Below are 11,344 nucleotides of genomic sequence, written 5' to 3'. Positions count from 1 at the left end.
GGGGACACGGTATGAAAGTTGGCTGTACAAAGGAGTACAATAAAATACTCTACTTCCCTTTATTTATTAATACCATTCACAATTTTTTACATTCAAGGACACAGCTGTAAAGGCTTGCACTGCCGTGGAGCAGATGAAGGAGTTGCGTGGGTGAGCCATATGCCTCATCTGTTTCACAGTAAACACAAATCAGTGAAGAGCTCTGCAACGTACTTTGACGCGACTTACTTGATGTCTTACCTGACTCATTTGCGTTCACGAACATCCATCCGTGAAAAGCACCTGAAATTCACAAATTCGTCGTAAGTAGCAGGGCCACTGGAGCATCACATGTGACATCTTCACCCTGATAAGCGTTGGAGGTTTACGAATAGGGACACTGAGCTAAGAGATAGAGATAAGGTAATAGGAATCACAAGGGTAATATGCACACTGAGAGCATAAAGTAGGAGGAACCCACATTCTGGAAAGGATACCGAACAAAAAGCACGAAACATTGCACTACTGGCACGCAACTAACCTTTACTTCACCAAATCTAAGGGCTTCTGGACGTATCTTCCAACACGCACACAAGAAAGCACGTCCAGGCATCACCTGTAGAGCAGAATAACACATCCACAGCAGTTCGGTGCAACAGAGGAGCCCAGAGCCACAACGAAACGCGAAAATACGGATGCGAGAACAAACGCGTCCGTCCTCAACGAACTTTACAAGCGAAATGGACGCCAGAGCGCCAGAGCCCCGCCTGGTGGCGGCGGTGGAAGGGAAGGAAGATGCATGCTGTTCAGGCGCTCCTGGCACTATGGCAAGAGAACGGAAAGTCGCGCGAAGACGGGACTAATACTATCGGAAAGAGGACGCTTTCCCCGTCAAAAAGACCTCAATCGCCTTTCTACGCCAACAAAAGTCCGATATCGAGAAAAATGCCCCCGGTCCTATGTATAAGAGGCCGTTGCCACGGTGTCCTAACTCGGGAACGGAGAGGGATAGAAAGGTGCCGCAAGTTTGTACGCGTTGCCTATGTCGAGCGCGTTTATCCATTAAAAGGAAATTCGCATCCGCCGCGGGCTTGGAACCTGAAAACGTGGGACGTGAAGTCAGGAAATGGTGGTCGGTGTCAGGAATGTCGAGAATGACGCCTTAACCGCTGGAAATGGACGGGTGGTTTGAATGAGAAAGTTGTAGAGCAGAGAACAGAGCACATGCACAATTTCGACTGAACCGGACGTCGGGTATGCGAGTTGAGACTCCGAATAGTGGGAAGCGTTTCAGAGTTGCGCTAGCCGGACTGGTCGCCTCGTCGTACTCTTAAGCCGATATCGCGAGAACGGAACGTCGCTCGTCTACGGGATCAACGCTGTTCGAAAGAGCACACCGAGACTGTCACAACGAAGGGAAACACGACCATGTTGCAGCAAGGGGAACGTTTTGGGGGAAAAAAGCCGTCGGTCCCATGTACCGGGAGGCCAGTAAACGCGGAAACCTGTAACTCGAGAACCGCTAGGGTTGGAAAAGTGTGGTATATTTTACCACGTGCACCGCGTCGGTAACAGTATGCTCTCGAAAGATACATCATGTCCGACGCGAGCTTATTTCCGAAAAAGGGCCCCGAAGTTCGAAAAAACGGCGCTTCTAACGCGTCTCCTCGTACAACTTCTAAACCACTAGAGATCAGCTGCTAGTGTGATTTGAGCGATCGTAGAGCTATTCCAGACCTGTTCGGACCTAAATTTTGGTCTCGATCCGACAAACGGGGCGAGGGGTACGCGACTTTGGAGATGTCGGAAGCACCTATGGGGGCCTTGAATTTCCAAATATCTCGGCAACTGTCAGGATTTCCCACAAGCCACGAGCATGCAGACGAAGGGGGAAGAAACGGGAATTCGTCACAAAAAACCGCGTCCCGATATGACAGCTACAGACCGAGATATTAGACCCGGAAACCCATCGAACGACAAAGCAATATCTCTGGATGGGGTTCAACAACCACTGGACGGTTCAAAAACGCCAAGTACTGTAATATGCCAAATGTGTGCATGGAACGCACGCATCATTTTATGTTTGATGTTTGGTCGATCAATAATAGACTTGTATGTATGTTCCAAAAATGAATCGAACATCAGTTATTTTAAGCCGCAGCTTAAAATAACTGATGAAACACATATCACCCTCCTAAATTCAATATAAATTTTTTACATGTAAAAATTTTATATTGATTTTAGAAGGGCTGATATGTGTTCCTGCACGTTCTTATTTATTTCAGGGTTTCAAGGACTTATAACTGGTCGAGAAAGGATGACTCCTATATGGCCGTATGTGACCCTGTATGACTCCTGCATGGTCTACATATAGGGCCCGTGTAACTCCTGCATCCTCAATGTAGGAATTTATGGGCCCTGCATGATCCTACATGACTCCTACATGGGCTCTTTTAGGATCCCATAATGACCTACACAGGAGTTATATAGGTTCCTAAATAACCCATAAGGATCCTGTGGCATCCTATATAATTTTACACAGGACCTATATGAATTACTTGAATGTGAATAGGGGTGGTTTCGTCACAAGATAAAAATGGGACTGGTGTACTCGAAGGGGAAAACGGAGAATGTGCGCAAAAGAAGAAAAAAAAGAAAAAAAAGACGTTTCTAGGGAAGGTCCTACACGAGGAACTAAGAATACAGAATATTAAGTGGCCAACCCGATATGGAGCTGCACGTGAATGTGCAAGCTCGAGCACTCTGTGTAACACCCGTCGACAAGTGATTTACAAGCACCTGAATCCAATTTTTCATTGAGGCCGCTTGGATAGGGCACCTTTTCTTTCCGTTTTCGCTCGTTTGAAGTATGCAAACCGTAGCGGAAAACAGCAACGCAAATATAATCGAGAGTACGGCCGGAACCCGAATGCCATGGTCGGACAATGTACACTCTGGGCGACAATGGAGATCTAAATTGAGTCGCCTAGCTATAGAGGCAGAGTCAGAGGAATATGGAGGAGGATGGAATACCAGTACTATACAGAACTGCTAGGTAGCGAAGATGATCGTGACAGCTTATATGGGTTTCATGCACGTAAGGCAGGGAAGGTACAGGTGAGAAACATCACAGAGCTCGCTCACTCTCTTTCGTCTGCACCCTCTGGGTTCAACCCGTAGGGTGCGATCCGCCGGAAGGCCGGTCTGAATTTCCCTTATCTGCTCAAGTGTCATTTGACGAATTCGTTGCCTGATTAGCCCACCAAATTCTAGACAAAACTGCCTTGTCAGCAATGAGTGGCTAACCCGAGGTTGCACCAACAACGCGAAGGAGTTTTCGCGGAGTGTGCTGAGCTTGGGTTCTTTAGTCCGACTTTTTGGGTACGTTACACCAAACGTGCTCAACACTAACGCTACCCTTAAGCGTGACTGAAATCGTCGTCCGGCAGAACTATCCTGGACTGTTTTGTCATAATGCCTAACATCGGTGTCTTCATATTCCACCCAAAGTTGGAACAAACATGTGTGGCAGTGAACCTAAGTTGCCTTGGGTTGAAGTACCACATACAATGCTATAATACAGAACACCGTGTTATCACTTATCTGGTAGGCGCAGGACGAAGCCCACCTCCGTGGAGCAAATGTGCTGTGAAAAAGCGTTACTCTTCGCTCGGCGTCGGACGCCCTGCGAAAACCGTCAAAAGCGTAGCGTTAGCGGTCTGCCTGCTGATGGAACGATGTGTAATGCAGTAGCAATCATCGAACTGCTAAGAAAACACAAGGATAATTTTAAATTGCGCGTAATGGTTTGCAGATATGGGTCGAATGAGCTGCATTGCAACTTTTACATTGTAGCAAACTGCAGTGTGGGAGTACCGGTGCCATAAGTTGCAGGCAGCAGCATGACAATGGTCTGGATTCCCACTCGTGGATTCACACACGTGATAGCTGTGAACGAAAAACGCACAGGAACCCAAGCAGCAGAATGTACTGAAAGTTAAGTGCAATAGAGGTGGCAGGTATGTGTCTTATCAATGTTCTTTAGTTTCAGAATTCTGTTCAAGGCCTTCCACCTACCCGTCCACCCCTATTGCACTCGACTTTCAGTACATTGTGCTGCTAGGGAAAATACACAGAAGGCCACGTTATCGCTACGTTATCGGCTACGCACTTATCAATTCACCATATCTTCGCTAATGACTATCACAAATGAAACAGTTTTTAGCAAATTCACTTATAACAGAGTCAGAGAGTGCAGAGAACTAGCCTTATTGACTCAAAAAGAAATAGCATTTTGAAAATAAATTATTAACACTAGACTTTACCAAAGCATTTAATTTTTTGATCCATCAGAATAGAAACTTTTATGCAAACTTTTCTCGTATGGCGGGAAAACACGGGTAATGCCGATATAAGTCTATAGTTAATGAATTTTTGTCACCACCCTTGTATATTGATATTACTTTAGCCTTCTGCATCTGACGTGGGAATGCGCCCTCTAACAGACACAGATGTTCTAATTGCGTTTCAAATATATCAATTGCATGTTTAATCGGTTTGATTTGCAAGCCGCCAATACCCTGGCTCTTACTATTACGAAAGTTCACGAACACAGAGGGCACTCCACTCGAATCTGTTGAAACAAGATATGCAGAGTCATCACATTTACTTTCTACCATAATGGCTGCTCTTATATACCTCTTTTATACCTTCTGCTTCAGATATACCTTTGGAAGGTATAGAAGAGGTACAAATTTCCTATTTATACCTCAAATCCTTCTCAAGGGCATGAAAGAGGTATAAAGGAAGGCTAACGTACCATATTTATACCTCTTCACCACGCGTTTATATCCACGGTACCAGGCTGCTTATACCTTCTGTTTCTTTATACCTTTTTTGGTTTGGTTACCTTTGGTTTTGGTTATGGCAACTTGCTGTATCACATCATTATTAATTTTTCTTGAGACGGTATCAGCTAAGTTAAACGGATATTTAATTACGATTGTTGCGTATTGCTAGAATGTTGAATGTCCTCACGCTTAGGGTTACGTACAAGACAATGGCTGCTCCACAGTTTGTGAAGTCGCCACCGGTATACCAGTATTTGTTGCTCTGTAAACGTCTATCTCGCGATACATCGTGATACACACTTGATAACTGCGCAGAGCGATCTTGCTCCTTGAAAATTTTCTTTAGTTTTTAACTCCATGTTTTCTTTTTTGTTACATGGGGAGTAATGTGCACGAGCTTTTCTTTCTACTTCACAACCATATGCGTTCGCGTGTGTTTGGAGTCGTGTGTGTGTGCATGTCACAAACTTCTTGCCTCCAAAGGTGATTTTTCTATTTGCCTCCTCTAAGAATGTCCATGCATAGGTGTGATTTAATACCATGATGGTACTCTTGCAGACTCTCACAGGGGTATAGAACTGTACCCCTAAAGGTATGGCATATAGCCCTTAGTAGCCTTTATAGCCCTGTAAGCGGGGTATAAAATAATACCTAAGGGCTAAGTTATTGAGCAGGCGATCTATACCTCTAAAGGTATAGATTTTTCTCTGAGTTGCAGTGAACTAGAATCACTTAGTGGTGCAAATCGTTGAAGCAGTTTGCTTCTTCCAATATAATTTTCCCATCTCTTTCAATTCCTCGCGGAGCAGGGCTTTCTATATTGCTGCCAATTATTGCTGCCAATTACTTTCCCTTCGTGCTAGTAGAACAGTCTTACACTCGTCAGGACCACGTTGCTTCATGTTTTCACTATAGCGTCGTGGGCCGTCTGCGAATATTCCTTATTGCTGCTTTCTCATTGGACAAACGCACGTGCATTCTGCAACATTTTCTTTCTCTCATGCGCGGAGACGTACCGTCGCAGTGTGTTTACGTCCAAACTTTTGGGACGCTGCGTTACGAGAAACAGCTTCCAGCCAAATACGCGAAGTGAAGTGAAGTAAAAGAAGACCGCCCAGACGCACGGTTAAGGCCAGTTCCCACATATAGCGCTTTGCTACATAGCACTAGAAAATTGCGCTATATTTTCCTCCTCGCATTGCTACGAACCGCTATAAAACCGCTCTTGTTGAAGTAGAGCCCCGGTCAACTTTTCTAGAGCTATATTGAGCGGTGAGTGTGCGTTAACCAATCGTGAGCTTCTTTCAGCCGTGACGTCGCGGAAGCTGGGGTTTGTTTTGCTTCCGATCACTCGAAGGAACAAGACGGGAATGCGACGACGTGAAAATGGCCACGAGTTTCATCTGCCAATGCATGGGTGTTTGGTCACTATAATCTGGTATCGCGATCACAGCATCGAAAGTGTCATCCTCCTTGATGCTGCGGATACCAGACGCCGACAGTAAGCAATCACGGCAGCACCGGTGCATCACGTCGCAAAGAGATATCCCGTGACCCCAGCAGGGTAGCGCTATGTGCTCGGTTGTATGTGAGAACGGCATACGGAAAAACAGCGCTAGGTTTCGAGCGCTATTTTCTAGCCCATAGAGCGAAGCGCTATATATGCGGGAACTCGCCTTTACAGGGGCAACGACCAGCATTTCTCGCGTCGCTCCGTCCAAAAATTGAACCCCGCGAACCAATGCGTCCTTCCGAAGGGGTCAGCGTCGGTTTGCAGACGGACGCAACGCTGTCGGACGCACAGAAGTGGAATAGCGCGGACCAGGCTTAAGAGACGAACTTGTAAATAACGGTCTTCGGACATGGCAATTAAGCGACAATGTGTTGGCAAGGGATAAAACAATTTCAGTAAGACAGCATACGTCAATCATATGTGAAACACGACAAATAAGGGCCCATCTGTTCAACGACGTTCTGACGTAGACTTACCTTTGCCTTGGCCGGAGCATGGTGTCGCTGGATCATGGTCTGTGGACGTTTCTGTAACCTCCGTGGGAGCGCTCGCGTAGAATACGTGGGAGCGCTCGCACAAATTGAGGTTGCCGACGGCTACGGAATATGTAAAGTACATTTAACAACTTCTCCAGCTAACACGACAGATTCTGAGTGTCAAAATAGTACTGGTGGGGTACCAATATTCCAATTCCCAATATCCTGCTTTCCACAATAGAGTTGACTCTATCGTATGGGGACCACTCGTTTTTAAAAATTAGTGAATGGGTTAGGAAGATAAATATTGGATAGAAGTGGAAAAAGGTCGTACTGCATCTCCAAATATAAGAATTCTGTGGACTAGAAGTTTTTTATACGCATTTCAACAACCCCATCTGATTCACTTTTAGCGCAGGAGAAACACGGGAATGCTAAGCCTAGCTGATTGGAAACTTGGCATCTTAAAAGAGGCAGGGTCGTGGAAGTGGGCTGAATCACCTCACCTTAGCGAGGTTAGTCTGGGTTAGGTTCTACAGATTGGGGGACAGGGCGTCCCCCCAGGCACGCACTGGGCGGTGCGGGCGTCGAGACTGTGCCTCGGGTCAGATCGGAAGGTCCTCAGTAAAGATGGCGGCTCGCCTTTCAAGAAACCGGCGATAAGATTTAATTTTTATACGTTTCACGCAATATACGACGGTCATTCCTGTTTACCTTCGTTACTAATTAGCTCCTTTTTCACACTACATTCGAGTCAACGGTTGTACTATAGCACTGGCACTGGTGGTTTTTAAAAGTTGATGAGTGTGTTTAAAGTGAAATAAAGCATGGAAGTGAGAGAAGCCCATATACCGATTCTAAAAATATAAGAATAATAAAATGATGTGGTCTGGAACCTTTTTTATATGCATTTCTTTAACACCATCGGAAGCACAGAAAAACATGGCCACGCTAAGCCTAACGGCTTCGGCAACATGGTGGACAACAGGGTGTAAGTGAAAGGGCAACATCGTGGACGTAGGAGAGTTGTGTTCAAGTACCGCTAGAAGAGCTATCGGTGCATAAATCGAAACAATGTCCCACATCATCCCGCATGGATGTTCATCCGCAGTACCCCTAGCGGTGCCTGCACATAACTTTCCTGAGACCGAAATGCACTACCATGCACTGTCATGACCGCCCTATTCTATGCATGGTAGCGCATGTTTTTGCGCGCTGTTTATTTTTTTACACAGAGTATGGCTTCCAGGCTTTTTTTGTAGCTTTCGCATGCATAAATACGCCGTCGTGCGCCACCGGAAGTTCCTCGGCTAAGTACAGGGTGTGTGCAGAAAAACATGACCCGCATTTTTACATGTAACTCGTTGTCTACTTAGCCGAGGAACTTCCGGTGGCGCACGACGGCGTATTTATGCGTGCGAAAGCTACAAAAAATCCTGGAAGCCATACTCAGTGTAAAAAAATAAACAGAGCGCGAAAACATGGGCTTCCATGCATTAGAATAGGACGGTCATGATACTGCATGGTAGTGTATTTCGGTCTCACGAGAGTTGAAGCAGGCACCGCTAGGGGTACTGCCGATGAGCATCCATGTGGGACATCGTTTCGATTTATGCACCGATAGCTCCCCTAGCGGTACTTGAACACAACTGTCCTACGTGCACCATGTTGCCCTTTCACATACACCCTGTTGTCCACAATGTTGCCCTATTCTGATGCACGGAAGCCGACGTTTTCGTTGTTTCGTTTATTTTTTAAGCTGGGTATGGCTTCCACAATTTTTCTACACATTCCGCACGCATAAATGCGCCATCGTGCGCCACCGGAAGTTCGTTAGTTAGGTAGGCAACAAGCTATGTGCCTAAATGCGGGTCATGTTTTTCTGCACACACCCTGTAGACAACGAGTTACATGTAAAAATGCGGGTCACGTTTTTCTGCACACACCCTGTATATCCGAGTCAACAACTGGGGCTAGTCCTAAAACACTGCCCCACTGATTTTGCACCTAAGTGTAGCATACTGCATCATGCTGCTTCAGGAAAGCACCAACACTCTTGCATTTTACGTTTAACACCCAAATTCCGAAGTTTCCAGCCGTTCTCACACGCAGCGAGTGAAGACATAGACAAGCAAATAGACAGAACATAGACGATAGACAAGGCAAAGAAAAGCTGACCATTATGATATTTGTACTCACGATTCCAACTAACTGGTTCCTTCACAACATCGGGTGTTCAGAAATGCACGGTTCGTCGCTCGATGATCTCTTCTTCTTCTTCTTCAGCCTCGAGGCAGCGGCCGTTACCCACTTCTCTTCTTCTTCTTCAGCCAGGGTGGCAGTGGTCGCTAGCCACAAAGGGAGTTTGGCCAGGGCAGGAAATGGTGTAGTGGTAAAGAGCTAGCGGCGAGTCAGCCGGCTAGAGCACGACATCCTATAGATAAGGAAGGCACTCGCAAGTAGAAGTTGCGGCTGAATGAGGGCTCTTCTTCTTCCGAACTATAAAATAATTATTCATCTTCCATCTCAGGCGCAGCCCGTTTCACGTATGCGGACAACCAAAAGCTTGGAACGAACTGTTTATTGGTGCAACATAACTGTGCATTTTGAAGGGATCCACAATGGCGGTTAACTGCGAAGCAGAGAGCTGTTCAGGTTACAAAAACGTGCTTTGATAGCACGTGGCCAAGAGATGTAACATCCGCTACATTACCTTCCTGATAAAGTGTTATTCGCGGTATTTCCTCCCCGCTACGCTTAACAATATTTGCTTGGACTAGCTTGGTATCTGTCAAAACGGTGACGAAGCGGATAACGTTGCCCGAGGTCCGACCCTGGCTGGTCGGTGCTTGCTTCACCTTGAAAGCCAGACTTGGCAGTGGATGCTCTGTTGTCGGCCATGGCAGTACTTGGTACTACTGCATTTCACTTGAGGACTGTACAACTTAACTGTAGTCCGGAAGACCTCGCACATTGTGGGAACGGGGAAGCAGGTGGTCACATTGGCGCCGCTAAACGGCCAGCCTTTCCGCGTGTACTCTACCATTTTCCCCAGTACAGGGTCCTTCCCTGGCTCGCGAGCAATGTCATGGCTCTTGACAGGAAGTGTGTCCAGACGAAAGAGATAAAACTGTTCTTGTTCTTCGTGCGATTCTTCTTTGCGCTGGAGAGGTAGTCTTGAAAAACAGTCTGCATCGAAGTTTTCTTCCGACTTCTTATACTGTAAGTCGTACTGGTACGCCATGAGTAGCGCTGCCCACCTCTGAAGACGTGCGGCTGCAATTGCTGGAATAGCAGTCTTTGGGCCTGGGATCGTTTGCAACGGCTTATAATATGTAATCAAAACAAATTTGCAGCCATAAACGAAGAAGTGCAACTTCTTTACTCTAAAGACAATTGCAAATGCTTCTTTCTCAAAGTGGCTGGGACATGCTACTGTGGCCGTTAAAGTACGAGATGCGTACAAAACTGTGTGTACAGTGTCATCCGGGTAGGCATGGGACAAAACGGCCCCAACATCATACACTGATGCGTCGTATGCAAGTCTTAAAACGGTGGAGCAGGGTTGTGCTGGACCAATATGGGTGCTTCTGACATCAATTTCTCGATTTTCTGGGACGCTAACGAACTAGACTCATCCCACTTCCATCGCACATCCTTACGAAGCAAACTGTCGCCAGAATCGGGTTGCTGATAGGGGAGCCAAGTTCGTACATGATAAAAGCTTCGGCGTTAGTGACATTTAGTGTCCGCATGGATACTCCCTTGTTTCCGTAGTATCGCCTGCTTTTATCGCTACGACCTGTTCGCTGAATGTGTCCCTTCTTGTGGCAGGTAGCATTGGCATGCCTGCAATTGCGGCTGGTGTGACTCGCTGACCCGCAACGTGAGCATGTTGGTGACGCTGTTGGGCTTTCGGCTTGAACTTGTCAAGTGAACTGCCGTCGGTTCCTTTCCCGTACATGTTTCTGACAACCATTACAACTCCTTTCGGGTTGTTCGAGTATCTGCGTATGTCTTTTGGATTACGAAATGCCACTCAGATATTCCAGCGCTTCATAGACGAAGTTGTACGAGGTCTCCCATTTTGCTTTGCATACTTGGACGCCCTGTTGATAGCCAGAGCGAGTATAGAGGGGCACAAGGCACATCTACGTGAGCTGTTCCAACGACCCGACCATTTCTTTATTGTAGTCAACCCAGCCAAGTGTTAGTCTGGTGTTCCCGAACTCAATTTTCTTGGACATCGCGTAACACGTCAAGGCATTGGAACCCTATAGACACGAAGGTGGACGTTATCCGCAAATTTCTTCAGCCCGCTACGAAACGAAAGCTCCGTGAGTTTCACGGACTGGCGACTTCTGCAGAACTTCTACAGCCGATTCCTTCCGCACTGTGAATCCATCATTCACAGTTTGGAAGCTCTGCTCTCCTGTTCTACACCGTGTGTTGCTCTCCACTGGATCCCTTCAGCATCCAAAGCTTTCGCAAACATCAAGGACGCCTATAGGCTCACACTTCGCTCC

General features: G+C 46.6%; 1 long non-coding RNA gene across 3 annotated transcripts; it reads right to left on the bottom strand.

Annotated features, from left to right (window-relative positions):
- Positions 1-45: 45 nt before the first annotated feature.
- LOC135391394 (uncharacterized) lies at positions 46-9,074 on the bottom strand. Of its 3 annotated transcripts, none has more exons than XR_010421921.1 (4): positions 9,018-9,074; positions 7,325-7,460; positions 241-6,938; positions 46-168 (listed from the first exon to the last, which is right to left on the bottom strand). It is a non-coding gene; the product is annotated as an uncharacterized LOC135391394 (long non-coding RNA). The 3 variants fall into 3 exon arrangements; XR_010421922.1 differs by having other exon boundaries at positions 46-3,664; positions 6,819-6,938; XR_010421920.1 differs by having other exon boundaries at positions 46-6,938.
- Positions 9,075-11,344: the final 2,270 nt, after the last annotated feature.

Source organism: Ornithodoros turicata, chromosome 4 (assembly GCF_037126465.1).
Source record: "Ornithodoros turicata isolate Travis chromosome 4, ASM3712646v1, whole genome shotgun sequence".
Lineage (NCBI taxonomy): Eukaryota > Metazoa > Arthropoda > Arachnida > Ixodida > Argasidae > Ornithodoros > Ornithodoros turicata.
Note: the sequence above shows the minus strand (reverse complement) of the source record. Positions and strands in the feature narration are given on the sequence as shown.